This window comes from Rattus norvegicus, chromosome 9 (genome assembly GCF_036323735.1).
Source record: "Rattus norvegicus strain BN/NHsdMcwi chromosome 9, GRCr8, whole genome shotgun sequence".
Classification (NCBI taxonomy): Eukaryota; Metazoa; Chordata; class Mammalia; order Rodentia; family Muridae; genus Rattus; species Rattus norvegicus.
The window spans coordinates 12,453,391-12,479,417 of NC_086027.1; the positions used below are offsets into that span (position 1 = coordinate 12,453,391).

Here is a 26,027-nt window from a genome sequence, read left to right on the forward strand (position 1 = left end):
TGCACCACAGCATAGCTATGGGGCTTTTGCTGGATGACAATACAACTCCAAGCAACTCAAATTCTCAATGAATAAAATCCAAGCCAAACTCCCAGCGGAAGCTGTAGTGTGCCAAGGTAGCTGGAGAGAAATGGTAGCAGGCCATGTGGAAAGCAACCTTGGAGAAGACACAGTGAGTGACACACCCTTCCAGTGGGCTTTCACCATTCACAAAGAACAGAGAAGCCACATAAACTCATGGATTTTAGAGAGAAGCCCCCCTTACCTCCCTGTACTCCTTTCCTTTGATGTGCTCCAAAGGATTTCAATGCAGACCAGTAGTTTTACCCCTAATCACTTGAAAATCTAACTTTACAGGTGTTTTTGTGTCCTCTTTTTGGGGGGTTGCATTTCTACAGGACTTTATTGTCCTTCTTTTACACCATAACTAAAAGGGACCTGAAAGCTCCAGGCCTGTACCATTTGTTACCACTGTGAAACACGACTCACTTGAACATATTTCCCACTCCTCCCCCAGACTTCACGAGATAATTCTGTTACGGTATTTTTGAAAACAGAATAAATTAATACCTTAAGTGTCCTTTTGCTGTACAGAGCTGGATGGAGATGCCAAATGACTGGGCAGCTGTATTTCATGTTTCATGGATGTAAAGTGAACTCTTAGAGTACTTTTCTCATGAAACTTGGAAATAGAGGGAAACACATTCACTACTGCAAACACAAACACACACAAACACACAGAAATACACAGATACTCACTTGCACGCACAAATGAAAACTTTGATCTTGTGCAGTACATTTCCTGTTGAGTGAGGAATTAGTGGGAGCTATGCTGTGTACAAGTCTCTTAGACTCAAGCAGGCTGTGCTGCCCTGGCCTGTACTCATTTCCACTTCAGGAAACCTTTCTATGCAGATACTTGTTGGTTTTACTAGTAAGTTACATGTTCTGCACAGATAGCCTAAACAATACAACATCAAATTCCCAAGAGAGAGATTCTAGGAAAAGACTCCATCAAGCTCTATGTTGACTCATCATAGGCCCCTCACTAAAACTACCCTGTTTCCTTCATAGAAGACCTTGGAACCATCAGAGAAGACAGGGACTCATGGTCATTTACCAGGAACTTTTCATCACATTAGAGTTCATGTGATGTTAAAACAACCTCAATGTCAGTCAGAAGGAGGCTAAAGAAATAACATACCCTGACTTTTCTGAAATGCAGCACTGTGTACAGTATTGAGAGGGAATCTATCCTTAAAGAATGCCATGCCCATGATATAGTCAGCAAAGCAATGTCAGCAGAGGGATGCACTCTAGGATTCCATGCAAGATCATGGTGAAGCCAATAAGACAATCAAGAATCTTCCCGGGGGATACCTCTGTTCAGGTAAAGTGAAGAAATCTAATCCTTATTTTGAAAATAGTTGAATGGTTTAAGAATGTGTTGAGACAAATAAGAGACAGGGCTCCACCTGGAACTGGACCGGTGATGCAAAGACTGCTGGACAGCACAAAAAAAGGAAGCTTCATGTTTGTTGAGAGACCTAGGCTTAAAGGACGAAGTTGGATAATGACTGGACAAAATTGCTTGTCATTAACTGGCCTCCCCACATGCTTCCTAAGATGCAGATCAGCACAGCAATGCACCTTTCTTGGTGAGAATTGGGGGTATATATGGGTAACTTTGTTCTTGAAGTCTCAAATCTCTCATGCCAACCCTCAGCCTTTGAGAAACCTTTTCCACATCCTTGGTCTTCTATCCAGCTTCAGATTGTAAGGCCCACATATGAACTCTCCAGGAGCACTCAAATAAGACAGGACTGACATGCTGCTCCTCAGGCTCTGTAGTTACCCAAGATCTATGAAGCATGAAGACACCATCTTCATATACAGGGAGAAGAGGGGAGGAAGAACAAAAGCCACCACAAATGACAATGAGAACCGGTTCTTTGCCATTTCCACCAGCCTCTCCTCCTTGAAAACTACTTACTTCCTGAGTCTCACAAGATCCCTGTAACGAAAATGAGCTCCAGGCTTTTGCTTCATCCCTCAAAGCCCTGTTCTAGTCTAAAGAGGGGCTCCCACATAGCATCCTCCACACACATGGCATGTAGTGCTGTGATATGTGATCAACCCATCTCCCTTAATAAACTGCAGATTCTCGAAGAGCAGGAACATTCGCTTTCCAAACATGCAGTTTCCTGAAGAGGGGCTATCTCCACAGAAAGCCTTGTAAACCATCACATGAATGAACACTTGGATGAGACCTAGGTCAGGACATGGATCAGTCAATAGACAGTTACATTGGTTTGTCTATGTTTATGGAAAGACCTGAGGACAACCTGACCTGGAGGCCTAATCCTACCTGCTGTTCCTTTGCACTGGGGACACAGATGTTCATTCCGGCCTCTTCACAGAGCCTCTTTGCCTCCACAGAGGATGCTGGCCGTTCAGTCTGCTCCACCAGCAGTTCTCTCTTCTCATTCAGCAAAATCTGTATATTGTTCTTCAATTGAGTTTGCTCACGCAGAAGCTGGGAGTTCCTGATGCTGAACCACAAACAAAAAGTGGTAAACCCAGCCAGCTTCTATTTGCCTGTCACTCTTGCAAGTCAAATCATCCCTTCAAGGGTCCTCATCCCCAGACATCCCCAGAACAGAGCCACACTATACAAGTTAGCACCAATTAGAGGAGGTCAAATCCAGAACCCACATTCAACATGAATCAAAGTACTTCTGATAATCCTGACACTAAGACGGTTTATATAAATCCAGGAAGAAGAAATGGTCCATATGGGTGCTTATATGTCCATGATATGCTAAAACCATCTTCACGTAGTGGGTAAATCCCCTCTGAGGGGTAATTGAAGTCCCAATAGCTATACAATCTTTCCATGTGTTTCTCATGGATCACAGATCTTTAAATCTTCTGTCAGAGTCCTAGAGATTCAGAGTTGATTGATATTCCCATCACGGTACAAAACTTTCTATCTAGAGGATCCTTAATGGGGAAAATAACAATTGGAGGGTCTTCTATACCCTTCACATGTAGGACAACTGAGTCCAAGAGCTACAAACATAAGACCCTTGCCAGGAGGCAGGCTTCTTGTTAAAAGTCAGACACTACAGAACCAGTGCCCTGACTTTGGTTCAATGTCATACAGGACAGGAGCATTCCCTGCCTAGTGCTGGGTTCTCATCTCTGTCAGCGACTCACCGGTAGGAACTGTTCACTTGTATGAGCTCCTTGTACCTCTCCATGGCCTCACTTATTGAACTGGTCATCATTTGCATAGCCATCATTCTCATCTCATGTTCGGATTGAAGTATTGGCAATTCGACATCCAGCCTGTTGTGGGGCATGGCCCAAGAAAAATTAACCATCTGAACTCAGGATTTCAGAATTAAGTGAATTGTAAATTAAAAAAACCCAATAAAAAATTGAAATTTAAGAAATGTGGGGGGAGGGAAGAATGTGGCAAACACAAAGACCAGAGCAAAAACACAACAGTGAGACTCCAACAACAATTCTTTCAAGGAAATATTTCTACGCAAATCAGCAAAGAGTTATTTTGAAATACTGACATTTTCTAAGACTGTGGAGATATGGTTCCCCCAAGACCAACTGTACTGCAGTGGCTTGGGTCTAACAGATAGTTGTGATGATATTTCTTTTGTTTTGAAAACAGGGATTCTCAAACCTTGTTTCCTATTGTTCCATGAATTCCCAGAGGGAATAACTACTTTGACAGGGTAGAGGATTTGTAACCCCTCCTTCCCTCAGGAGGGTCCTATCTACCACCTAAGTAAACAGAAGATGCAAAGTGCTCAGTTGATCAATGTGGGCATCCCCACTATCATGACCTGCAAACTGTCCATCAGACATATCCTAAGATCCCATGAAACTCCCCAGACTCCCTGACCGAGAGCTTAATACCCACAAACACTTTCACATACTTACATACCAATCAATATACAAACACAAGCAGAATCCCAACTACATGCACGGAGGTGCCATAGAATCAGTGTATAATGAAAAAAATTAGAGGAAAAGAGGGATGACGTGCAGGCATTTCATCCCCTCACTTAGAGGCAGCAAGTGTGACCAGGTCCTTCTAGCTGTTGACAGAACCAATGCTAATCCAAGGAGCTCAGGGTCAAGTACAAAAGAGGTTGACCCTAAACACACAGGACCTAGCTTGTCTCACAAGCAAATGCCTTCCAAATCTCCTTAAAATCCAGGATGAGAGGTAAACCTCTCTTGTGCTAAGAGGAAATCTTGGGTTAGCAGAGAGAAAGCACAAGACAGTGAACAGGTTACTGGCCATAATGACTACCTGTGGTCCCAATCATCATAGATATAAAGGTCCAGGATTTGATAAAATTCATCCCTCTCGAATTGACACTTCTGGATTTCAAATTTGAGTTCCTCCAGTTCCTTTAAACACTCCTCTTGCTTACTGATGACATTTTGGGATGATGCCTTCCTACCAAAACCTGTAAATAGATAAACCCAAGTGAATTTGCATATTTGGTGGCCCATGGGCAGAAAAGATCATTCTGAATCCGAAAAAGAGGTGAGGAAGGGGAAATGGTAGAGACTGGGTGAATCCCTTAAAGAACAGAAAAGCTTTCTTAAAGGTGGATTCTTTTTTTTTTTTTTTTTTTTCGGAGCTGGGGACCGAACCCAGGGCCTTGCGCTTCCTAGGCAAGCACTCTACCACTGAGCTAAATCCCCAATCCCCTTATAGGTGGATTCTTAAGCTATGTCCCTCTTCCCAACCTCTAATGGCATACACGTGCCACATTCACTATTACAGGACCCCTCACCCTGAATAGTATAACCTGACTGATACATAAACATCTGGGACGTTGTTATCTCATATCAGATGTGTTTCAGTTAATCCTGGAGTTCATACTGCTTAGCACCATCAGGCTCTAATCATGTGTGTTCCACCCAAAGTGTCTGAGAACTCAATTCATTTCTCAGGGTGCATCCTTCCTTGTTCTCACCATCAGAGACTTATGTAACCTACAGTAATCTAGAGGAAGAAATGCTTCAACTCCCAACCATGGATGGTCACATTTTTAATCTCACTGTGCCTCCTCCTGCCATGCATTGACACTCACAATTAAAACGCTTCCAGAAAAGAAACTGAAGGCTTACCACTTTCTGGCTTTCTCTCAAATTAAAGATCAGGAACTCCTGACTCTTGGTTTGCCTTTGAGAAATCCCAAGGCTCCTGCTTGTAAGGCCTAATCTTAGAAGGCACATCTCAAACATACCTCCTTGAGGATGTTCCCCAACTCTGCCCAGGACTCACCAAGCCTTCCCCAGAATGATTTCCTTCCTTCCAAGGAAGATGAGAGGAGGTCATCTTCCTTCAGCCTTGGTGTGGTCTCTCCTTGATCAACACTTTCCTTCTGAAATAGCCTGAGCGGCTGGCGAAACATGCCTGTTTGTGAACCCAAAGGGAACTGAAGGAATATCCCAAAGGCAGTTGGTGTCACCACAACACTGGTGACATCACAGAAGATTCTAGGGATCTCTTAGATACAATAGATTGTCCAGTGAAGGGCTTACTGATGATGCCACTGGGAAGTTCTATGACCTACCTGCTAACTAGCTCTCCAAAAATTGATCAATTTCTGTGCGGACCCTTTCCTCCAGTCTCTCATACATCACTGGGAATACCATTTGGCAACCTCTATTGCTAAGCTAGATGTTTCTCTGTGCATCATTAGAACTCAACAGTGCTTTTGCTGGGGAGGGTTGCTTACAACCTGAATGAGAGAACAGATTTTTCTTAGCACCCAAATCTCTAGGGACCAAGGAAGAGGGAGTTTTTTCTTTTTTTTTTTTTTTTTTTTTTTTTTTTTTTTTTTTGGTTCTTTTTTTTTTTCGGAGCTGGGGACCGAACCCAGGGCCTTGCGCTTCCTAGGTAAGCGCTCTACCACTGAGCTAAATCCCCAGCCCCAAGTTTTTTCTTAAAAGTAAATCTACTACTCGAGACAATGCATGTGACACACATTTCGATTCCTAAGGTTTTCCTTTTTATGGAGGCCAATATGTTTCTTCTAGACCTCTGAGTGTATAAAACCTGGAAATATTTGCTTACTGTGCAGTCTTGACAGTTGACATTGTTTTTATTTACATATCCATGTATTTCACAAAATCAATGGTCTATTATCTTATTTTTTTTAGAATAAAAACTCCTTTTTTCTTGAAACATAGGGATCAACTACAGGGCATATATAAAATAATAAATTTCTGTACCTTTTATATATTAAGTTGGACATCCTCCCTTTCTCAAATATAACAAGACAGTGAAATCGGACATCAGCGAGCAAACGTCAACCTGGACCTTGTGTTACCACATTGTAACCACATAGCCATCCCTTCTCCAATATCGTTCTTCCTGAATTTCCAAGTCCAATCCTGAGGATATTTGGGGCTACATGCTGATATTTTACTCAGAGCAAACATAAAAATCAGGTGGATGGGCAGGGAGTGGAATGGCCTAAGGTTAGGCTAAACCTCAATTTTAATGGGTCCATAAGTTCAGGAGGGAGTCCATTTGGCATTGTCATCTGTGCCTTCTGTGTCCTTATCCCGGGTGTGCTGACTCTGTGATACGATGCCACCTCACCTCACAGATGTCAGGGTGAAAATCATGTATGACTTTTCTGGGAAGAACTCTGCCTTTTACTACCATCTGGAGCTATACAACATCACTATGCACAGCTCAGAAGAGAGGGGTGGAGATTGTGGAGGCCTTAGAAGTTGAGGATCATTTCTGATTAAGGCACATATTTTTTCCTATGTAATTTTTCCCTTGCTCTTTCCCTAATGATGGTTGACTTCATTCCTGGCCTGAAGTCAACTGGATTCCAAGGTTTGGGATTAGGGAAGCCCCTCTTTTTGAGATGACAGGCCCAGGAAGGGATCCCACTGCATACAGGTTCCTATTCCCAAGGAAGTTGTTGCTGCAGAATCACAGCATGGGGGCAGCAGCACTGGACATCTCCCAGCTTTCTCTCCTGCACCTGCAGCACTTTTAATAAGGCTGTTTGTTTGTTTGTTTGCTTTTTATTGGAAATACCTACAAAGCTGGTCAAAATTAATACGTGCCTTAAATTCCAGCACCCACAAAGTATTGTTGTTTTTGCTTTTGTTTTTGTTTTATTTCATTTCATTATTTCTGTAATTGTTGTTAGGATTCTTATTGTTTTCTTTGGTAATTCCATCTAGCTATTCAATTTGTACATAGAATGTAAAGCCATGCTCTGCATGGTCCTGTTATTCATGTTAAGGATTTTTTCTTACCATAACACCACAGATGAACACAATATTTACTTTCAAATCAGGAAAACAGGCATACAGAAGAGAGCTATGTTGTTTGGTCTCAGGTAACCAGCCAATCAGGAGTGTAGGATGGCTTCCCAATGTTTTGGATCAGGTAAGCTTCTGTTATTGAGATGAAAGGCCTCTGCTGAAGCCTCCAGTTGAGTAACAGAGAGCCTGGAAAGACTGAAAGAGTGGTTGTACCTTGAAGGTGAACCCTTCAGTGCCTCTGCAGCCTGAGGCAGAGTTCTACTGGGAACAGAAGAGCACTTGGCCAGAGATCATAGGGGACTGCATTTTGGTTGAGCCCTGAGACCTGGATGAGCAGAGGCCTCCACAGTCCTGATAAAGGGAAGCAGAGCCACATAGATGTGAGGGAACAATGGATCTTTGATCTGCCTGTTCTCTGCTACATTAATCTTTGCTGTATACATAGTATATGTAAATGACTGTAGATGTTAAAGCATGTGCAAGTGTAAACAGAGTAGAGTTAGTTCAGCAATACATTATGTCCCATTTTGTTAAAGACCTTTTTTTATTTCTATTTATATTTTTTTTCTTTTTCTTGACTACTGATACCTGATTACTCTCCCACAATCCTTCCCCAATTCTCCTGGCACAGTCTTCTCTGAGTGTATGAGGGCCAACTGTCTCAGTACCTCCCTTCTTTTAACAAAGCCTTTCCTGGGTGCATTCGTGAGGATGCTGGTTTTGAATGCCTTGGACTTGGCTTTCTTCATGCTCCAGTTTGCTGGCTTTGAGAAGTTTGTGAAGAACTGTCTGTGAACTTGGTACTTCATCCAGATGGTACACAAGAGGCAGTGGTTTTGTCAATGGGTCGATAAGTTCTGGAGGGAGTCCATTTGGCATTGTGATATGTGGATTCTGTCTTCTTATCCTAGGTTTTATAATCCCACCTGAATGCTATAATGCCACCCAACCTCAGAGATGTAAGAGTGAAAATCATGTCTGACCTTTCTGGGAAGAACTCTGCCTTTTACTACCATCTGGAGTTATACAACATCACTATACAAAGCTCAGAAGAGAGGGGTGTAGATGTGCGGGCCTTAGAAGTTGAGGATCTTTTCTACTGATTAAGCCACTTGTTTTTCCTATGTAATTTTTCCCTTGCTCTTTTACTAATGATGGCTGACTTCTTTCCTGGCCTGATGTAAACTGGAGTCCAATCTTTTGGATTACCGAACCTTCTAATTTTGAGATGACAGTCCCACCAAGGGTCCTACTGCATACAGAAGGTATGAGTAACTCTCAGGGGCTGGAGTAAGTTAAAAACGTCTGTGACAACAAAGAACTGATTAAGAAAAGAAGAGACCAGCTGCTCATCAAGATCACAGTTGTATGATAGTAAGAAAATGTGAATAGGCATCAGGTGAAAAGATAAATTAATTAGGAGGTCATAGGCCTAGAAGGGTTATCCTTTGCTCTCAGTGGAGCTGCCATTCTTTCTGCCATTCCTTGTCCTCTGCCACAGGACCAGAGATTCCCCAAACAACTGGCTGGCCTTGCCAAAGACCTGGCAGGGTCTCCCTGTAGAATAAGATACTTAGAGTCCTTGAGGACTCACCAAGAGGTCTCCTCCACACAGGTTCCTTGTTGTGAAAGGGAAATGCTCCTGCAGAATCCTGCCATGGCAGCAGGAATTTCAACCTGGCTGCTCTTGGTCCAGCTCACTGGATGCAGGCCTGAGGCCCAGGGGTATCTGGGGAAAGAAGCAGCAGGCACTACCTCACAGCTCTCTCTTTGTTGGATGCAACTGCTAGGACTGTGATGGGATTTTTGTTTCTTTGTGTGTTTATTAGAAATACCTACAAAGCTGATTAAAGTTGTAACATGCCTTCATACCCAGCGTGCAGAATGTTTTTAAATCGTTGTTGTTCCTGTTTTATGTTTGGATTTTGTTTTTTAATCCCCTCAGGAAATTTACCTGTGCTTAGAATGTTAAGCATATGCTCTGGAGGGATCGATTATTCAAGTTAGCCAAAGCTTTTGTTCTCACCATCCACTCCACAGATGATGCCATTTCTTACTTTGAAATAAGAAAACAGTCATAGAGAAGTAAATTAACCTGTAAGCTATCACAGAATAAACACATCATGATTGTGGAATGGCACCCCAGTATTTTGTATTTCCTAAGTTATTTTTATTATAAACTTTTTTTTCTTTTTCTTTTTTTTCTTTGTTTTTTTTTTTTTTTCTTTTTTTCCCGGAGCTGGGGATCGAACCCAGGGCCGTGTGCTCGCTATGCAAGCACTCTACCGCTGAGCTAAATCCCCAACCCCTATTTTAAACTTTTTTATTGGATTTTTTGGGTACATTTCATTTTTTTTTAAATCCTTAAAGATATCTTTTATTCCTCTCCTCCCATTTACAAGGTGGAATTTCACCTGTGATTGTTAGTCCAGATAGCTTGGTCAATGGCTTAGATATCACCTTGGCCTAGTTTCCTTGGCATAAGCTGTGTTAGAAGCAGACTCAAAGGTTCAGGACTCAACAAATAATGAATTCCACTACATCTGGATACCTAGACTCACAGCCAGGAAGGGACTGGATTTCCATTCACTATTGAAAAAAAAGATGCAGTTCATTAACATGTAAAAAAATTACTCAAGTTATTAAAGTGTTTACCATGGTCATACAGTTTTCAAATACCTGGCATTCATCTTTTTCCAAATCCTAAAATTTCTTTCTTATTCACATTTTCTTTTTTTGATTATTTCTTAGTATTATTATCATATTTTTAAATTTTATTTTTTAATAGATATATACTTTTTATTTACATTTCAAACCTTATTCCCTTTCCCAGCTTTTGGTCCATAAGCCCCCCTCACGTGCCCTCTCCCATATGTATGGTCCCCCAATCCACGCCACTTAGAAACCCCTTCCCGGACATTCCCCTGCACTGAGTGTCCAACCTTGTTAAGAACAAGGGCTTCCCCTTCCACAGGTGCCCCAACAAGGCTATTCTCTCCTACATATGCAGTTGGACCCCTGGGTCAGTCCATATATAGTCTTTTGCTAGTGGTTTATTTGGTTGGCATGACTGTTCTTATGGGGTTGCAAGCCCTTCAGCTCTTTGAATCCTTTCTCTAATTCCCATAAAGGGCGTCCTGTTCTCAGTTCAGCAGTTTACTGCCAGCACTGACCTCTTTATTTGACATGCTCTGGATGTGTCTCTCAGGGGAGATGTATATCCGGTCCCTTACAGTAAGCACTTTTTAGCTTCATCAATCTTACCTAGTTTTGGTGGCTGTATATATATGGACCACATGTGGGGCAGGCTCTGAATGGCTGTTCCTTCGGTCTCTGCTTTAGATTTGGCCTCCATATCCCCTCCTATGTATATTTTTGTTCCCCATTTTAAGAAGGAGTGGGAGCATCTGCACTTTGGTCATCCTTCTTCTGGAGTTTCCTGAGATCTGTAGATTGCATCTTGGGTAATTTGAGGTTTTGGTCAATATCCACTTATCAATGAGTGCATACTGTCAATGAGGGGTGCTGAGAATCTGGAAGAGAATGAGGGACAAGAGACGTGAAGAAGGACGCCAAGAGAAGAGTCTGATCAAGGTGACAATTTTATTTTTCCCCAAGGCTGAATTTGTACCATAAAATGGGTAACAGAGAGAAGAGAGAAGTAAGAAACATTTACCCACGCCAAGGACACAATATTCGTGTGGTCAGGGAATCGGCTGATGTTGACAGGATGTCAGAAAGGTCACAGGTTTGTCATATCTATTAGTCAGCAGGATGTTGGTTTTTCAGAAAGGTTACAGGTCATGACATTGGGTATCTTAACGTCACACGTTATCATATGATTATTCATCTTGCCCACCACATTTGTATTAGTCTTCTGCAGCTGGCTGGGGATTTTCCATGAACCCAGTCATACTTAATGCTCACCATAATAATAACATCAATAATGGAGGGATTCAAGGCCATCGCTCCCAACAGCATACCAAGTGTGTTTTTCTGTGATTGGATTACCTCACTGTGGATGATATTTTCTAGTTCTTTCCATTTGCCTATGAATTGAACATAGCATTGTTTTTGATAGCTGAGTGGTACTCCATTGTGTAGATGTACCACATTTTCGAATCCATTCCTCTGTTGAAGGGCATCTGGGTTCATTCCAGCTTCTGGCTATTATGAATAAGGCTGCGATGAACTTAGTGCAGCATGTGTGTTGTTGTATGTTGGAGAATCTTTTGGGTATATGCCCAGGACAGGTATAGCTGTGTGCTCAGGTAGTGCAATGTCCAATTTTCTGAGGAACCTTCAGACTGATTTCCAGAGTGCTTGTACCAGTTTGCAGTCCCAGCAACAATGGACGAGTGTTTCTCTTTCTCCACGTCCTCCCCAGCCTCTGTTGTCACCTGAGTTTTTGATCTTAGCCATCCTGACTGGTGTGAGGTGGATTCTTAGGGTTGTTTTGATTTGCATTTCCCTGATGACTAAGGATGTTGAGCATTTCTTTAGGCGCTTTTCAGGTATTCGATATTCCTCAGCTGAGAATGTTTTCTTTAGCTCTGAACCCCATTTATTAACAGGGGTGTTTGGCTCTCTGTACTCTAACTTCTTGTGTTTTCTGTATACTTTGGATATTACCCTCCATCAGAAGCAGGATTGGTAAAGATTTTTTCCCAATCTGTTGGTTGCCTTTTTGTCCTAATGACACTGTCCTTTGCCTTACAGAAGCTTTTCAGTTTTATGAGGTCCCATTTGTCGATTCTTGATCTTAAAGCATAAGCCATTGGTATTTGTTCAGGAAATTTTCCTTAGGGCTCATGTTTTCGAGACTCTTCCCTACTTTTTTTCTATTAATTTTAGTGTATCTGGTTTGATGTGGAGGCCCTTGGTCCAATTGGATTTAAGCTTTGTACAGGGTAATAAGAATGGGTCAACTTGCATTCTTCTACATGTTGACCTCCAGTTGAACCAGCACCATTTGTTGAAAATACTATCTTTCTTCCATTGGATGTTTTACCTCCTTTGTCAAAGATCAAATGAGCATAGGTGTGTGGGTTCTTTTCTGTGTCTTCAATTATGTTCCCCTGAGCTGCCTGTCTGTATGCCAATACCATACACACTATTGCTCTGTAATACTGCTTGAGGTCAGAGATGGTGATTCCCCCAGAAGATCTTTTATTGTTGAGTAGAGTTTTGCTGTCCTGGGTTTTATGTTATACCAAATGACGGCAAATTGCACTTTCTACCTTTATAAAGAATTGAGTAGGAATATTGTTGGTGATGGCATTGTATCTGTAGATTCATTTTGGCAAAATGGCCATTTTTTACCATATTCATCCTGCCAATCTATGAGCATGGGAGATCTTTCCATCTTCTGAGATCTTCAATTTCTTTCTTCAGAGATTTGAAGTTCTTGTCATACAGATATTTTTACTTGCTTGGTTCAAGTAACAGCAAGTTATTTTATATTATTTGGGACTATTCTGAAGGGTGTCATTTCCTTAATTTCTTTCTCAGCCTGTTTACCCTTTGAGTAGAGGAAGACTACTGAATTGTTTGGGTTAATTTTATACTCGGACAGTTTGCTGAAGTTTTTGATCAGGTTAAGTAGTTCTCTGGTAGGATTTTGGTGTTGCTTATGTATACTATCATATCATCTTCAAATATTAGTGTTTTGACTTCATCCCTTCTAATTTTTATCCCTTTGACCTACTTTCACTGTTTGATTGCTATGGCTAGGACCTTAAGTACCATATGGAAAAAGTAGGGAAAGAGTGGGTAGCCTTGTCTAGTCCCTGGTTTTAGTGGGATTCCTTCAATTTTCTCAGTTTAGTTTGATATTACCTACTGGTTGGTTGTATTGTGCCTTTTCCTATATTTAGATATGGGCCTTGAATTCCTGATCTTTCCAGGACTTTATTAATGAAAGGGTATTGAATTTTGTCAAATGATTTCTCAGCATCTAATGAAATGATCATGTGGTTTTGACTTTGTTTATATGATGAATTTCGTTGATGGACTTCCGTATATTAAACCATCCCTGCATCCTTGCCATGAGGCCTACTTGATCATGATGGATGATTGTTTGGATGTGTTCTTGGATTCAGTTTGCAGGAATTTTATTGAGCATTTTTGCATTAATATTCACAAATCAAATAGGTCTGAATTTCTCTATCTTTGTTGTATCTTTGTGTGGTTTAGGTATAAGAGTAATTGTGGATTCATAGAAGGCATTTGGTAGTGCTCTGTCTGTTTCTATTTTGCGGAATAGTTTGGTCAGTATTGGTATGAAGTCTTCTATGAAGATCTGATAGAATTCTGCACTAAATCCATCTGGTCCTGTGCTGTTTTTGGATGGGAGATGTTTAATAACAGTTTTTATGTCTTTATGAGTTATGGGGTTGTTTGGATGGTTTATTTGTTCTTGATTTAACTGTTGTACCTGGTATCTGTATAGAAAATTGTCCATTTCCTCCACATTTTACAGTTTTGTTGAATATATGTTTTTGTAGTAGAAACTGATGATCCTTTTAATTTCTTCAGATTTTGATGTCTCCCTTTTATTTCTGATTTTATTAATTTGGATACACTCTCTGTGACCTCTGGTTAGTATGGCTAAGTGTTTATTTATCTTGTTGATTTTCTCAAAGAACCAGCTCCTGGGTTTCCTGATTCTTTTAATACTCGGTTTTGTTTCTTCTTGTTTCATTTCAGCCCTGAGTTTGATTATATCCTGCCTTCTACTCAATTTTTTTTCTAGAGGTTTTTGGTGTGCTGTCAAGCTGCTGACATATGCTCTCTCCTGTTTCTTTTTGCAGGCACTCAGAGCTGTGAGTTTTCCTCTTAGCATTGCTTTTATTGTGTCCTATAAATTTGGGTATGTTGTACCTTCATTTTCATTAAATTCTAAGAAATCTTTAATTTCTTTCTTATGTCTCCAATGACCAAGTTGTCATTGACTTCAACTTCCATGTGTATGTGGGCTTTCTGTACTTTTTGTTGTTATTGATCAGCAGCCTTAGTCCGTGGGTTTTTGATACGAGGCATGGGATTATTTCTATCTTCCTGTATCTGTTGAGGCCTGTTTTGTGACCGATTATATGGTCAATTTTGTAGAAGGTACCATGAGATGCTGAGAAGAAGGTATATCCTTTGGTTTTAGGGTGTAATTTTCTATAAATATATGTTAAATCCATTTGTTTCATAACTTCTGTTAGTCTTTCTATGTCTCTGTTTAATTTCTGTTTCCCTGATCTGTCCATTGATGAAAGTGGGGTGTTTAAATCTCCTACTATTATTGTTTGGTACAATGTATGATTTTTTCGAGCTTTAGAAAGGTTTCTCATTGTTTAGGGACACAACTGCTATATACTTGACAAATATAGCAATAACCCAGAACATCCGCAGGAAGCCTGTGACCGTTGGCCACATGAGGATGAGTGTCTTTCAAAATTCATCATGATTTTTGATAAGATCTTCCGCATAATTGGTGGCTTGGCTTCCCTCAAACATGGTCCAGTTGTCTAGAATCTCCTCCTTGGACAGCATCTCATGCTTGTTTTCGTCTGACTCATACACCAGATGATGGGCCTCAGCCTGTGCATGCTCATAGTTCTGAGGGAGGATCCAGTGGTGAATCTCATCCTAGTCCAGCTTCCCATCCTTGTTCAGATCTGGGAAATCATTGAACTGCTCCCCAGACAAAACCCAGTCTGTCTTAGGGCAATTGTTCTCATGGGAAAAAGATGTCCACAATGTACTCATCCTAGTCCACAAAACCATCCCGTTCTTGTTGATATCCTCCAGGGTTTCCAGAACTACAATCTCCTCATATGTTCTAAATCCTCTTAGTGTAGAAAAGCAATGAACCCGATCTGAGTAGCTGTCAGGTCACCGTCAAGGCCTTAAACCTCCTCTCATCTCGTGGAGGCAACGTTTTAAAGTTGTGATGATCAGAGCTATCTTGGAATTCAGCAAGGTGTCCCAGGTAGTAGCCATAGGTGGCCTGCTTGTATTCTTCCCAGGAGATCTTTTCCTCTATGTCCCTATCATAATCCTTCCAGAGTTTAGCCACATTATGGTTGATGTACCTTTTCTGTACCTGTTTGACCCAAACTTTCAGGTCTTCAGTAGTAACAAGGCCACCTCCATCATTGTCAATTGGATCAACAATTTTCCCCAGCCTCTCCTGCTCTCATCCAGGCTTAGCTGATCAAAGGTCCTGGAGTCCTCCTTGCCCAGGAAGACCTCATGATTGTACAGGAAGCTGTCCTTGTCCTCTGGTTGCCACTCGCCCTGCTCTGAATCGAGACAAACCATGTGCTCCTTGCTCATCATGCTCTTGGCCCTGAACACCAGGACCAGTGCCAGCAGCAGCCCATGGGGACTCCCAGACTGACACCATGCACCACAGTTGCGATCAAAGGGAGGCAGCAGGGAAGTAGGGACTCAGAGCACCTTAGCCTCTGTCCATCCAGAGAGGGCTTTTGTTACATTTCCAATGTTATCCCTTTTCCTGGTTTCCCATCCAAAAAACCCCTTATAGCACGCCTCCCCCTTCTACTATGAGGGTCATACCACACCCACCCAAATATCCAGCTCTCCTTGCCTCCCTGTTCTGGTTTATCCTATACTGTGGCATCAAGCCTTGACAAGAGCAAGGGCTTCTCCTCCCATTTGTGCCCAAGAAGGCCATCCTCTTCTACATATGCAGCTGTAGCCATAGGTCTGTCCATGTGTACTCTTTCGATGGTGGTCTCGGCCCTGGGAGCTCTGGGTGTTTTTTAGTGTTGTTCTTATGGGGCTGTAAACCCTTTCAGCTCCCTCAATCCTTTCTCTTACTCCTCCAATGGGGACCCTGCTCTCAGCTGAATGGTTGGCTGCAAGCATCTGCCCCTGTGTTTGTCATGCTCTTTACCCCACTCTTTTGAGCAGATCACCACAGAGCAACGAAGATGTATTGTCTTGGAGTGATGATGTATAGACAAATAGATGATTTCTTAATTCCTAATGATGGTTCGATAAGAATTCCTAAAATTAGATTAGTAACTTTAAGCTTTTATAATAGGACTGCTATTATGTTCTTTCTGGTAATCAAAATTGCATTGAGAACCCTGCCATTCTTAAAGTGTCATGAGTGAATTGCTTCTGCAATACCAAGGAGGCATCTACATATTAGAGCCCATCCTAAGAGGGTATAAACCAATTAACCAAGGTTCATAAAGAGAACTAATGATTTACTATAGGTGCAAGGACTGAACATAAATAATTGACTGAATTTGCCTATAGGTAATTTCACTTATTCTTTTCTCATAAAAATTACAGTTTTTAACTCTCCATGAACGTGCAGAGCTAGTGACAGATGATGATGGTTTATCCTGATGATTACTCTTCATGTATATGCATGTAAACATTCTCTGTCGTAAACTGATTATCCAACTTATGATTTGAATTCCTGTGCAAACTTGTGGTGAACTTTTCACTATGTGATGCTGTGTTCAGAAAGATATACAAATGCTGATGACAAAGAGAGAGAAGCTTTTTAGACAGAACTGAACTGAAGAGAACAGAACTCAAGAAGAACATAGAAGTAAAGGCATAGCGTTGAGAGTAAGGCATTAAGAGTAAGGAAATTATTGTGTCATAAGACCAAGAGGAAAGAAGATAAGAAGAAGGGAGCAAGGAGAACCTTCTAAGTCAAACTTTATGGAGGCAAACTTTTGTCTTTTAGGAAAACTGAAGAACTTAGAAATAAAGGTTAAAATCACTGCTCTTCAGCCTTCAGCCTCGCTCACTGGCTAGCTTGTGCTCTTCAGCCTTCAGCTTGGCTCACTGGCTAGCCTCTGCTCTTCAGTCAGGCTCACTGGCTAGCCTCTGCTCTTCAGTCAGGCTCACTGATTAGCCTCTGCTCTTTACTCAGGCTCACTGTCTAGCCTCTGCTCTTCAGTCAGGCTCACTGTGTAGCCTCTGCTCTTCAGTTAGGCTCACTGGCTAGCCTCTGCTCTTCAGTCAGGCTCACTGGCTACCCTTTGCTCTTCAGTCAGGCTCACTGGCTAGCCTTTGCTCTTCAGTCAGGCTCACTGGCTGGTCTCTGCTCTTCAGTCAGGCTCACTGGCTAGGCTCTGCTCTACAGTCAGGCTCACTGTCTAGCCTCTGCTCTACAGTCAGGTTCACTGGCTAGCCTGTGCTCTTCAGTCAGGCTCACTGGCTAGCCTCTCCTCTTCAGCTGGGCTCACTGGCTAGCCTCTGCTTTTCAGTCAGGCTCACTGACTAGCCTCTGCTCTTCAGTCAGGCTCACTGGCTAGCCTGTGCTCTTCAGTCAGGCTCACTGTCTAGCCTCTCCTCTTCAGCTGGGCTCACTGGCCTATGGGGCCCTAGCACATCACTTAACCATCTGCTCATGACTGCCTGACCACAATGACAACCTGGCTTCACTGACTTCTTAAAGTTGTCCTCTAGAAAGAGCACAAGAAACCAAAGAGAAACACCACAGGGACCTTTTACAATGGGCTTTTTTCAACCTTAAGTACTTTCGTTATTTCTTTAAAAAAAGTGAAATATAATTTCTGTAATTCATATGGCCAAGAGAGCTGTGCAGTAGTCATTGCTTTATGGAATTTGGTGCTAAATCAAAAGATTCCTTTATTCTATTACGATGTTATCTGTATGTTGTAAGATGTATCTTTGGAAAACACAACACCAAATTCCTAAAATCTAGATGTTTTAAGACATCAGCTCATGGAGAAACATAACTGCTTACCTATCTAGACTGGCCTTTTTTGCTATACTGCAGGTACTATCAATTTTCCACATTACTTCCATGATTTTCAAGAATGATTAAGAGAAAAATAAGTTGAACATAATGGCCAGAAAGGGGATTCTGTCAAGTTGTCTTGTGTGGGACAAGATACCAAGCTATGACTGGTAAGCCTCAAACCACCTGTTCCCAAAACTGACAGAACTTACAGAAAATACATACTTTCTTATCATTCCTCCTCCCCGATGGTCAGAGATTTATTGAGCACCTACTACGATCCTAGTACTGTACATCTAAGTGTGTAATGGTGAATCAAAAGCTTAATAAAAAGCTTCATTATGGAATAAAGAAAAATGAACCATAATTTTTAAACTCAGAATTCAATATAGGCAATACCACTATTCCTTTTTTTTTTATTAACTTGAGTATTTCTTATATACATTTCGAGTGTTGTTCCCTTTCCTGGTCCGGGGAAACATCCCCCTCCCCCCTCCCCTTCTTCATGGGTGTTCCCCTCCCCATCCTCCCCCCATTGCCGCCCTCCCCCCAACAATCTAGTTCACTGGGGGTTCAGTCTTAGCAGGACCCAGGGCTTTCCCTTCCACTAGGTGCTCTTACTAGGATATTCATTGGTACCTATGAGGTCAGAGTCCAGGGTCAGTCCATGTATAGTCTTTCGGTATTGGCTTAGTCCCTGGAAGCTCTGGTTGCTTGGCATTGTTGTACATATGGGGTCTCGAGCCCCTTCAAGCTCTTCCAGTTCTTTCTCTGATTCCTTCAATGGGGGTCCTATTCTCAGTTCAGTGGTTTGCGGCTGGCATTCGCTTCTGTATTTGCTGTATTCTGGCTGTGTCTCTCAGGAGCGATCTACATCCAGCTCCTGTCGGCCTGCACTTCTTTGCTTCATCCATCTTGTGTAATTGGATGGCTGTATATGCATGGGCCACATGTGGGGCAGGCTCTGAATGGCTGTTCCTTCTGTGTCTGTTTTAATCTTTGCCTCTCTCTTCCCTGCCAAGGGTATTCTTGTTCCCCTTTTAGAGAAGGAGTGAAGCATGCACATTTTGATCATCCGTCTTGAGTTTCATTTGGTCTAGGCATCTAGGGTAATTCAAGCATTTGGGCTAATAGCCACTTATCAATGAGTGCATACCATGTGTGTTTTTCTGTGAGTGGGTTACCTCACTCAGGATGATATTTTCCAGTTCCGACCATTTGCCTACGAATTTCATAAAGTCATTGTTTTTGATAGCTGAGTAATATTCCATTGTGTAGATGTACCACATTTTCTGTATCCATTCCTCTGTTGAAGGGCATCTGGGTTCTTTCCAGCTTCTGGCTATTATACATAAGGCTGCGATGAACATAGTGTAGCACGTGTCTTTTTTATATGTTGGGGCATCTTTTGGGTATATGCCCAAGAGAGGTGTAGCTGGATCCTCAGGCAGTTCAATGTCCAATTTTCTGAGAAACCTCCAGACTGATTTCCAGAATGGTTGTACCAGTCTGCAATCCCACCAACAATGGAGGAGTGTTCCTCTTTCTCCGCATCCTCGCCAGCATCTGCTGTCACCTGAGTTTTTGATCTGAGCCATTATCACTGGTGTGAGGTGAAATCTCAAGGTTGTTTTGATTTGCATTTCTCTTATGACTAAAAATGTTGAACATTTCTTTAGGTGTTTCTCAGCCATTCAGCATTCCTCAGCTGTGAATTCTTTGTTTAGCTCTGAACCCCATTTTTAATAGGGTTATTTGTCTCCCTGCGGTCTAACTTCTTGAGTTCTTTGTATATTTTGGATATAAGGCCTCTATCTGTTGTAGGATTGGTAAAGATCTTTTCCCAATCTGTTGGTTGCCGTTTTGTCCTAACCACAGTGTCCTTTGCCTTACAGAAGCTTTGCAGTTTTATGAGATCCCATTTGTCGATTCTTGATCTTAGCGCATAAGCCATTGGTGTTTTGTTCAGGTAATTTTTTCCAGTGCCCATGTGTTCCAGATGCTTCCCTAGTTTTTCTTCTATTAGTTTGAGTGTATCTGGTTTGATGTGGAGGTCCTTGATCCACTTGGACTTAAGCTTTGTACAGGGTGATATGCATGGATCGATCTGCATTCTTCTGCATGTTGACCTCCAGTTGAACCAGCACCATTTGCTGAAAATGCTATCTTTTTTCCATTGGATGGTTTTGGCTCCTTTGTCAAAAATCAAGTGCCCATAGGTGTGTGGGTTCATTTCTGGGTCTTCAATTCTGTTCCATTGGTCTATCTGTCTGTCTCTGTACCAATACCGTGCAGTTTTTATCACTATTGCTCTGTAATACTGCTTGAGTTCAGGGATAGTGATTCCCCCTGAAGTCCTTTTATTGTTGAGGATAGTTTTAGCTATCCTGGGTTTTTTGTTATTCCAGATGAATTTGCAAATTGTTCTGTCTAACTCTTTGAAGAATTGGATTGGTATTTTGATGGGGATTGCATTGAATCTGTAGATCGCTTTTGGTAAAATGGCCATTTTTACTATATTAATCCTGCCAATCCATGAGCATGGGAGATATTTCCATCTTCTGAGGTCTTCTTCTATTTCTTTCTTCAGAGTCTTGAAGTTCTTATTGTACAAATCTTTTACTTGCTTGGTTAAAGTCACACCGAGGTACTTTATATTATTTGGGTCTATTATGAAGGGTGTCGTTTCCCTAATTTCTTTCTCGGCTTGTTTCTCTTTTGTGTAGAGGAAGGCTACTGATTTATTTGAGTTAATTTTATACCCAGCCACTTTGCTGAAGTTGTTTATCAGCTTTAGTAGTTCTCTGGTGGAACTTTTGGGATCACTTAAATATACTACCATATCATCTGCAAATAGTGATATTTTGACTTCTTCTTTTCTGATTTGTACCCCTTGACCTCCTTTTGTTGTCTGATTGCTCTGGCTAGGACTTCAAGAACTATATTGAATAAGTAGGGAGAGAGTGGGCAACCTTGTCTAGTCCCTGATTTTAGTAGGATTGCTTCAAGTTTCTCTCCATTTAGTTTAATGTTAGCAACTGGTTTGCTGTATATGGCTTTTACTATGCTTAGGTATGGGCCTTGAATTCCTATTCTTTCCAGGGCTTTTATCATGAAGGGGTGTTGAATTTTGTCAAATGCTTTCTCAGCATCTAATGAAATGATCATGTGGTTTTGTTCTTTTAGTTTGTTTATATAATGGATCACGTTGATGGTTTTCCGTATATTAAACAATCCCTGCATGCCTGGGATGAAGCCTACTTGATCATGGTGGATGATAGTTTTGATGTGCTCTTGGATTCGGTTTGCCAGAATTTTATTGAGTATTTTTGCGTCGATATTCATAAGGGAAATTGGTCTGATGTTCTCTTTCTTTGTTGGGTCTTGTGTGGTTTAGGTATAAGAGTAATTGTGGCTTCGTAGAAGGTATTCGGTAGTGATCCATCTGTTTCAATTTTGTGGAATAGTTTGAATAATATTGGTATGAGGTCTTCTATGAAGGTCTGATAGAATTCTGCACTAAACCCGTCTGGACCTGGGCACTTTTTGGTTGGGAGACCTTTAATGGCTGCTTCTATTTCCTTTGGAGTTATGGGGTTGTTTAACTGGTTTATCTGTTCCTGATTTAACTTCAGTACCTGGTACTTCAGTACCTAGGAAATTGTCCATTTCCTGCAGATTTTCAAGTTTTGTTGAATATAGGTTTTTATAGTAAGATCTGATGATTTTTTGAATTTCCTCTGATTCTGTAGTTATGTCTCCCTTTTCATTTCTGACTTTGTTAATTTGGATATACTCTCTGTGTCCTCTCGTTAGTCTGGCTAAGGGTTTATCTATCTTGTTGATTTTCTCAGAGAATCAACTTTTGGTTGTGTTGATTCTTTCTATGGTCCTTTTTGTTTCTACTTGGTTGATTTCAGCTCTGAGATTGATTATTTCCTGCCTTCTACTCCTCCGAGTGTATTTGCTTCTTTTTGTTCTAGAGCTTTTAGGTGTGCTGTCAAGCTGCTGACATATGCTCTTTCCTGTTTCTTTCTGCAGGCACTCAGCGCTATGAGTTTTCCTCTTAGCACAGCTTTCATTGTGTCCCATAAGTTTGGGTATGTTGTACCTTCATTTTCATTAAATTCTAAAAAGTCTTTAATTCCTTTCTTTATTTCTTCCTTGACCAGGTTATCATTGAGTAGAGCATTGTTCAATTTCCACCTATATATGGGCATTCTTCCCTTATTGTTATTGAAGAGCAGTTTTAGGCCGTGGTGGTCCGATAGCACGCATGGGATTGTTTCTATCTTTCTGTACCTTTTGAGGCCCGTTTTTTGACCAATTATATGGTCAATTTTAGAGAAAGTACCATCAGGAGCTGAGAAGAAGTTATATCCTTTTGCTTTAGGATAGAATGTTCTATAAATATCTGTTAAGTCCATTTGGCTCATGACTTCTCTTAGTCTGTCTACGTCTCTGTTTAATTTCTGTTTCCATGATCTGTTCATTGATGAGAGTGGGGTGTTGAAGTCTCCTAATATTATTGTGTGAGGTGCAATGTGTGTTTTGAGCTTTAGTAAGGTTTCTTTTACGTATGTAGGTGCCTTTGTATTTGGGGCATAGGATTGAAAGTTCATCTCGGATTTTTCCTTTGATGAATATGAAGTGTCCTTCCTTATCTTTTTTGATGAATTTTAGTTGAAAATTAATTTTATTTGATATTAGAATGACTACTCCAGCTTGCTTCTTCTGACTATTTGCTTGGAAAGTTGTTTTCCAGCCTTTCACTCTGACGTAGTGTCTGTCTTTGTCTCTGAGGTGTGTTTCCTGTAGGCAGCAGAATGTAGGGTCCTTGTTGTGTATCCACTTTGTTAATCTATGTCTTTTTATTGGGGAGTTCAGGCCATTGATGTTGAGAGATATTAAGGAATAGTGATTATTGCTTCCTGTTATATTCATATTTGGATGTGAGGTTATGTATTTGTGCTTTTCTTCTCTTTGTTTTGTTGCCAAGACGATTATTTTCTTGCTTCTTCTAGGGTATAGCTTGCCTCCTTATGTTGGGCTTTACCATTTATTATCCTTTGTAGTGCTGGATTTGTAGAAAGATATTGTGTTAATTTGGTTTTGTCATGGAATATCTTGTTTTCTCCATCTATGTTAATTGAGAGTTTTGCAGGATACAGTAACCTGGGCTGGCATTTGTGTTCTCTTAGTGTCTGTATGACATCTGTCCAAGATCTTCTGGCTTTCATATTTTCTGGCGAAAAGTCTGGTGTGATTCTGATAGGTCTGCCTTTATATGTTACTTGACCTTTTTCCCTTACTGCTTTTAATATTCTTTCTTTATTTTGTGCTCTTAAGGTGCAGCCCGCCCTGCTTGGTGCTTGCTATCCCTGAGGACCAGACCGGTGGCCAGGTGCGCGCGAGCCCCAAGCCTGGATGTACCCTGGCAGGACTGGCCTGGGCTTCTTTCCTGGACACTGCGAGGCTGTAGTCTCCCTTGGAAACACCACCGCTGTCATAGCGCACCCTCCCGTGGCCGAGGTGACCCCCAACGCCGTTACCGCCCCCTTCCCTGGCCGCTTATTCTGCTTTTTCTTTTCTTTTTTTCTTTCTCTTTTTGTTCGCCACGTGGCGCCTGCGAAGAGCTCGCCTCCAGCATGGAGGACATCGTGCAGGCAGAATCACCTCTGGGCCCTGCCGGGGTTGGAGAGGGAGAGAGAGGAGTCAGCTTGGGCGGCGGCGCCCCGGCTGCCGGCACCCGCGGAAGGAAAACTCGCCCAGGCACACGCGCTGCTGCTGGCGCCAAATATAACGCGGGCGCCCCGTCCCCTCAGGCCCCGCGCTCACCCACGAGCTCTGCGTGCCCTGAGGCCCAGCTCGGGCGCGGTGGAAGGGCGGGGTGGGAAGGACACGTGTGCCCACTACGTGGTGCATACAACACGGGGAGGGCTAAACAGGGAGTTGCAAGGTGCTGAGCTCTGGGCTTCGCCCAGGCCCATCAGTCCTCCCTCAGGGCTCTGTGAAGGCCCAGGGAGGCTTCTGCGGGCCCCCAGGCATAAGGTGACTTACACAAGGCCATCACCTCTGGAGCTTCGAGCTGCCCCAGGCTTGCAGCTTGGACATTGTCATTGTGGTTGCCACTATCCTAGGCCGGCACAGCAGGGCGCAAGCCACCACCACCTTTCCTCACCTGAAGGCATCCTGATGGTGCTTCAGAGCACATGTCCAGCAGGCGAGCCTCAGGGCACCGGGCCGGGGTCTTGGGTCTGCACCTTGTTGCTAGACCCTCACACATGTGGCAGCATCACACATATGGCTCCTTCTACCAACCGCCACTAATTACCATTTGGACATTCCTTCACAGTGTTCTCAAGAAGAAAGATTGCAAACAAACACAAAAAGAATGAAATTTAAAATCTTTTTTATCAGCTGGAGAGATGGCTTGGTGGTTAAGAGTGCTTCTTTTCCAGTGCTCCCAAGTTCAATTCCCAGCAACCACATTGTGACCTACAACTATCTGTAGTGGGATCCAATGCCCTCTTCTGTCTGAAGCTCTCTTCTGACATGGCAGGCACACTCGCAAACAGAGTGCTCATGTACATAAATAAATAAATCTTTAAAAATAAAACCTTCTAAACAGTTAATGTATCTACATCTAGAAGCTAGAAAAGGGTCACAGCAATATTAAAAATAACTCAGAAATAGTAAAGGGATGTACGAGAGTCACAAAATTCACTGGGCAACATGGTGTATGCCTGGAATCCCAACACTCACAAGGCTGAGGTAGGTGGATTGCCTTGACTTCAAGGCTAGACTAAAGTGTGAGACCTTATACTAGAAAACAAAACAATTGGGGAGGAGATGGAGAGAGAGACAGAGAGACAGAGAGACAGAGAGAGACAGAGAGACAGAGAGACAGAAGAGACCGAGAGGGAGACAGAGACAGAGACAGAGAGAGACAGAAACAGAGAGAGACCTCGATGTCATTTCTTGCACTGATGACAAGCTACTGAAGAATGTCAATGTCTCCTACCAAGCACTGAGATAATGCTAATGACAGAATGGGTTTCTTATTAAGATATCATAAACTATAGATGGAAAAGTAAAGGAATGTTTAATAAATAAAAGAGAAATCAGACATCGAAACCTAAATTTAGAAGACTGTATATGTTTAAGTCATAGGGGAGGGAATGGGACAATGTGGGGGAGAGAATAATCAGAATAAATTATATATGTGTATGAAAATGTTAACTAAGAGCAACCAATTAAAAGAGAAAAGCAGGTTTATTTTACGATGAAATTGAGTTCCCATATGACACTATGTAACATTTTGTAAATTGATTATATGAATTATCAGCAATAAAAATCAATTGTTATTAAAGATGTGGTTGTGTTCATATTAATTTCAAATATTTAAAATTCTTTCTATTTATTTGCTTATTTATTGATTGATTTTTAAGATAGGGTTTTCCTATGTTGACTTCAAAAAAGAGATCTACCTGCCTATGCCTCCAAAGAGTTAGGATCAAAAGTGTATACTCACACATGAAAGTTACATTCTTAAAGTGAGAAAAAATTACAGCTATCAACTTGGTACAATTATTGAACAGTGATCAAGTGAACAGAAATATCAGAAACACTTTTAAGGCATTAGGTTACTGTTTTCAAAAGGATCTTGAGCAGCATATATAATTAAAATTATCCAGGAGACACATGTTGAAAAAAGACAAGAACGTGGGTAAAGATGATTTAAATATTTTTAATCTATTAAACATTTTAAATTGCATTCGATATGAAAGCTGTAAGTGCTGTAATTCACATTTTTGCTTATATACCATCTTCAATTTTATGTGCATTCTGCAAATATTGTGCATGTTTCTTCAGGCTCTTAATATTTCCCTATGACTGATAACATTCACAGAAATCATATTGAGCAAACTGTATATGTTGA

The 26,027-nt window shown here is 41.6% G+C and overlaps 1 protein-coding gene and 1 pseudogene across 1 annotated transcript in view; both read right to left on the reverse strand.

Moving 5' to 3' along the window:
* LOC134480452 (reticulocalbin-1-like) overlaps nucleotides 1-24,371 on the reverse strand; it is a 105,397-nt pseudogene extending 81,026 nt beyond the window's left edge.
* The window catches only part of LOC134480490 (uncharacterized), a 447,240-nt gene that overhangs the window by 57,225 nt on the left and 363,988 nt on the right, over nucleotides 1-26,027 (reverse strand). The window lies entirely within an intron of this gene.